The sequence below is a fragment of the Portunus trituberculatus genome, chromosome 21 (genome assembly GCF_017591435.1).
Source record: "Portunus trituberculatus isolate SZX2019 chromosome 21, ASM1759143v1, whole genome shotgun sequence".
NCBI classification, from domain to species: domain Eukaryota; kingdom Metazoa; phylum Arthropoda; class Malacostraca; order Decapoda; family Portunidae; genus Portunus; species Portunus trituberculatus.
In genome coordinates this window covers 12,409,534-12,414,533 of record NC_059275.1, presented here as the reverse complement: position 1 = coordinate 12,414,533, position 5,000 = coordinate 12,409,534, and the positions used below count along the sequence as shown (strand labels likewise).

The 5,000-nt window shown below is 40.2% G+C and overlaps 1 long non-coding RNA gene across 1 annotated transcript in view; it reads left to right on the top strand.

The window, feature by feature from the left end:
* Positions 1–5,000, top strand: part of LOC123507239 — a 280,074-nt gene that overhangs the window by 159,600 nt on the left and 115,474 nt on the right. Inside the window, exon 5 of the long non-coding RNA XR_006675629.1 lies at positions 4,160–4,182. This is a non-coding gene — a long non-coding RNA (uncharacterized LOC123507239). The remainder of the gene's footprint in view (positions 1–4,159; positions 4,183–5,000) is intronic.

Sequence of the window (5,000 nt, the reverse complement as noted above, 5' to 3'; positions counted from 1 at the left end):
TTTCTAAGATTTCAGCCGTTCCACCACTTAACCCTGACACACCACAACCTGACAAGTGCTCCGCTGCTGAACGTCATAAACACATGCTTGGAATGTTATGGGATAGTTAATGCTGTTTAATGATTGAAGGCAAAAAATACACTGATATGTCATAAAGGGAATGACGTCACCAGCGAGGTTTTTTTTTTATCGGAACGGAAAGCAGCCATGGTGAACAAAATATGCTATTAATTAAAAAAAAAAAAAAAAAAAAAAGAAAGACAGACAGGCCCACCAAGATCCCGGTCATGAAAGTAAGCCAAAATAGAGCGATAAATGTCTTGAAACCTCCCTCTTAAGTTAGTCCAGGTCACAGGTAGGTGGAAGTACAGAAGCAGGCAGGAATTCGAGATTGGTGTTTATAAGATGACTAGGCTTTTTGTCAGTCAACCTCTTCAATACCATGACGTGTTTCCATATTCATTCTCTGCTTACTATTTGGTGATTTTATACAGCTTCAGAAACTTACGTGGGGGATTAAAATAGTGAAGACTCCGGCCATTAATCTTCTACCTTCTACAGACGCTTCCTAATGTAAATAAAATGGTCTTAATCGTACACAAATCTCAAGGTAAAAATTCCCAGTACTGAAGGGGTTGATATATGGGTTTGCTTGCACGTTGGTTCTGAGGCGGAAATGAAGATGTGGCGGGGCTCAGTGACATCCCCAGAGCCAGGCAGAGGGTGTTGAGCCTGGACTTGAAAGCACTGATGAGGAATGCAATAAATCAATACGTGGACCGAGCGTTAATTGTGACCACGAGGAAATAAAGACGTAAGAAAGATTTGTTGTTGTGTTCACTTTTTTTTTTTTTCCGAGGTTATTTATTTATTTTTGTTCAATTGATCTATTTTTGTTGTAATACATATTTGATTTTTTTTTCATGAAACATGAACACACACACACACACACACACACACACACACACACACACACACACACACACACACACACACACACACACACACACACACACACACACACACACACACACACACACACACTCTCTCTCTCTCTCTCTCTCTCTCTCTCTCTCTCTCTCTCTCTCTCTCTCTCTCTCTCTCTCTCTCTCTCTCTCTCTCTCTCTCTCTCTCTTCTCTTATCTTTACGTTTTCTCTTCCATCCCCTCCTCCTCCTCCTCCTCCTCCTCCTCCTCCTCCTCCTCCTCCTCCTCCTCCTCCTCCTCCTCCTCCTCCTCCTCCTCCTGCTTAGTCATAAACAAGAACTAGAAAACAAGAACAAAAGCAAAGGAAAAACAGAAACACGACGAAGAGGAAGAAAAAAGGAAGATTAGGAAGAGTAGATAATAGTAACAACAACAACAACAACAACAACAACAACAACAACGCTCATAGCTGGGACAGGAACCCTTGAAAATGACACCGCAGAGAGAGAGAGAGAGAGAGAGAGAGAGAGAGAGAGAGAGAAATATCCGTGGCCAGTGGCTGCGTCAGGAAAGCTCATGTCATGAATTAATACTGTCTTGTTATGCGAGGCGCGGCGGGGGAGTGAGAGGCACTTAGGAATGTCCCTCTCCTCCTCCTCCTCCTCCTCCTCCTCCTCCTCCTCCTCCTCCTCCTCCTCCTCCTCCTCCTTCTCCCTGATTCAGTATAGGTACAAGGGGACGCGAGTCAAGGGTTCTCTGGCCACCTCCTTGCCAAGTGAGGACAGTGGCATTTAGAAACTCTTTGCTCTCTCACCACGACTCTTTTCAAAGGCCACAGCGAGGATTAGCCGGCTTCTCATTGCTGTTTCTCCTGTTACTTGTATAGAAATCTTGTTAGTCTGTCACTGGAACTGTAAAAGCACTGTTGAAAATTCGTGCCACTTTAACTAGAGCTTTCTGAAATTCGAGGAGGTGCGCTGCTTTAGAATACAGTCCTTTGCTTCAGATTTCCAGGCAGGAGTGTTGTCTCGTGGTCGGAGGTGTTGGGGGAGCTGAGGAGCATTCTGAGTACTTGTGGAGGGGATGAACACACGAGAGGAGACAATGAAGAGGAGGAGGAGGAGGAGGAGAGAAAGTGTACGTTTAAGACAGATACGACAAGTGTAACAACAACAATAAACTGAACTACACTCCTACTTTTACTACTACTACTACTACTACTACTACTACTACTACTACTACTACTACTACTACTACTACTACTACTACTACTACTACTACTACTACTACTACTACTACTACTACACTACTACTACTACTACTACGTCTTCTTCTTCTTCTTCTTCTTCTTCTTCTTCTTTTCCTCCTCCTCCTCCTCCTCCTCCTCCTCCTCCTCCTCCTCCTCCTCCTCCTCCTCCTCCTCCTCCTCCTCCTCCTCCTCCTCCTCCTCCTCCTCCTACTACTACTACTACTACTACTACTACTACTATTGTTACCTTCTATTACTACTACTACTACTACTACTACTACTACTACTACTACTACTACTACTACTACTACTACTACTCCTCCTCCTCCTCCTCCTCCTCCTCCTCCTCCTCCTCCTCCTCCTCCTCCTCCTCCTCCTCCTACTACTACTACTACTACTACTACTACTGCCGCCTCAATAACAATAAACTTTCATATCATCACAAATAACGAGAAGTACTTCAAATTTTCACCACAAACACACGTTCAGGAAATTTCTCTCATCAATTTTTGTGTCTTCTGAGAACTTGCACACACACACACACACACACACACACACACACACACACACACACACACACACACACACACACACACACACACAGAAGGAAAGGAAATGGAAGTTAGATAAAGAAAAGGAAAAAGGAAATGGAAGTGAAGTTAAATAAAAGAAGAAAAAAATGTGAGACAATAAAAAGAATTTACGTATCAACAGAAGTAAAAATGGAGGAGGAAACGAAAACTAGAAGGAAAGAAGAGGAAGAAGAGCAGAGGAGAATATGGATAAGAAAATAGAAAATGAAGGAAAAGTAACAAAAAAAAAAGGATACAGAGAAGAAAAATAGAAAATAGAAGGAGATAAATGAGATGAAGAAATGAAGAAAGGAGAAAATGGAAAAAAGAAGATAAATGTCGACAAGGAAAAGAAGAAAGAATACAAGGAAAGGAAAAGACGAGATGAGAACTAGAAAATAGAAAACAATAAAAGGAGGAAATGAATATAATGAAGAAAGAAGAAAATAGTAGAAAGTAGAAAGAGACAATGAAAAATACAAAAATAGAAGAAAAAACGAGAAAAAATGAAAAGAGAAAAAGCAAAGAAGGAAAAAGAAGATAATAAGGACGATGAAGAAAAAAGAAAAAAGGAAAAAAATATAAAACAAGAGAGAGAGAGAGAGAGAGAGAGAGAGAGAGAGAGAGAGAGAGAGAGAGAGATACAGGGCTGGGATTGGTTCTTGACACCCCCGCCCACTCTTCACGCCTCGCCCCAAATCGGACCAATAGGAGACCGAGAATCATGCTCCATTCACACCTTCCACCTCCCCATTCGCCACCACCACCACCACCACCACCACTCCCTCTCTCTCACTCACAAACTTACTTTTATCTGCATGTGTTATATTCAGCATCGTCTCATCTCTCTCTCTCTCTCTCTCTCTCTCTCTCTCTCTCTCTCTCTCTCTCTCTCTCTCTCTCTCTCGTTCCTTATTTTTTCTGTATTCTCTCTTGTTCGCCAATTTTTTTTCTCTATTTTTTATATATTTTCTTTCTCACCTGCTTTTTTTTTTTATCTGTACGTCTATTTATCTCTGTCAAGTATGTGCCACCTCTCTCTCTCTCTCTCTCTCTCTCTCTCTCTCTCTCTCTCTCTCTCTCTCTCTCTCTCTCTCTCTCTCTGGTGGTGATGGTGGTGGTGTTGCATCGTCATGTGTTGCAAAAATTGTTTGTGTTTTTAGTTTTGTTCGTATATTGTTGTCTGTTTGTTTGTCTTGTTCGTGTTTGTGTTATTGTTTACGTGTTTATTTGTTTTTATTTTTAACTTCTTGAGCATTATTATTATTATTTTTATTATTATTATTATTATTATTATTATTATTATTATCGAGGTTTTAAATGTTTGGTTTTTCTCTCAAATCGTGATCATTGCATCTTCATATAGACAATATATATTTTTCTGTATATTCTATTGATTTTTTTTTTTTCAGGAGCTTCTACTTATCCACAAACTGTAAGTATTCACACCTCTGGATTGTTTATTTATTCATTTCTTCATTGTTCCTCTAGCCGTGTATTGGTTCCCTTTATTGTGCTGTAGAAAATTACTCTCTTCTCGTCACAGTTTTCAGAGTGGAGGAAGGAGCGTGAGTTGCTTGTTTACTGTGCATTAAGTATCTTCAGCCACACTCGAATGCTTGAGTTGCAGTTAAAAAATAGCGGCAGAGTTTCTTAGTGACCTTGAAGGGAACGGGAAAAAGAGATGGGGGAGTGGAGAAGGTGAAAAGAAGAGGTGGATATAAGAAAAGACAACGGGAAGGAAAAAGAAGAGAAAAGAAGAATGGAAGGGGAGGAGGAGGAAAAGAAGAGAGGATAGAAATATATTTTTCTTCTAATCCATAACCATTGTCTCTTTGGTGTTTGTCTTATGTGCAAATGTTCTCAGCCACACGTGATCTAATACGCTGTTGTTACAAAATGCAAGTTTTTAGTGACTCATTCATAGCGCATTCATTACAGATTTATTTTTCTTCTTTCAGCGTTCCGTGTGCGTTTGTCTTCTATGTAAATGTTCTCATCCACGCGTGAACTAATACGCTGTTGTTACAAAATATTGGCAGGTTTTTTTTTTTTATTATTGACTTTCATTCACAGTGCATTCATTACACATTTATTTTTCTTCTAACAGCGTTCCGTGTGCGTTTGTCTTCTATGTAAATGGTTTCAGCCACACGTTGTTAGAAAATATTGGCAAGTTTCTTAGTGACCTTCATAGTGCATTCTTTCTATTTATTTTTTTTTTTTCTTCCAGCGTTCCGTGTGCGTTTGTCT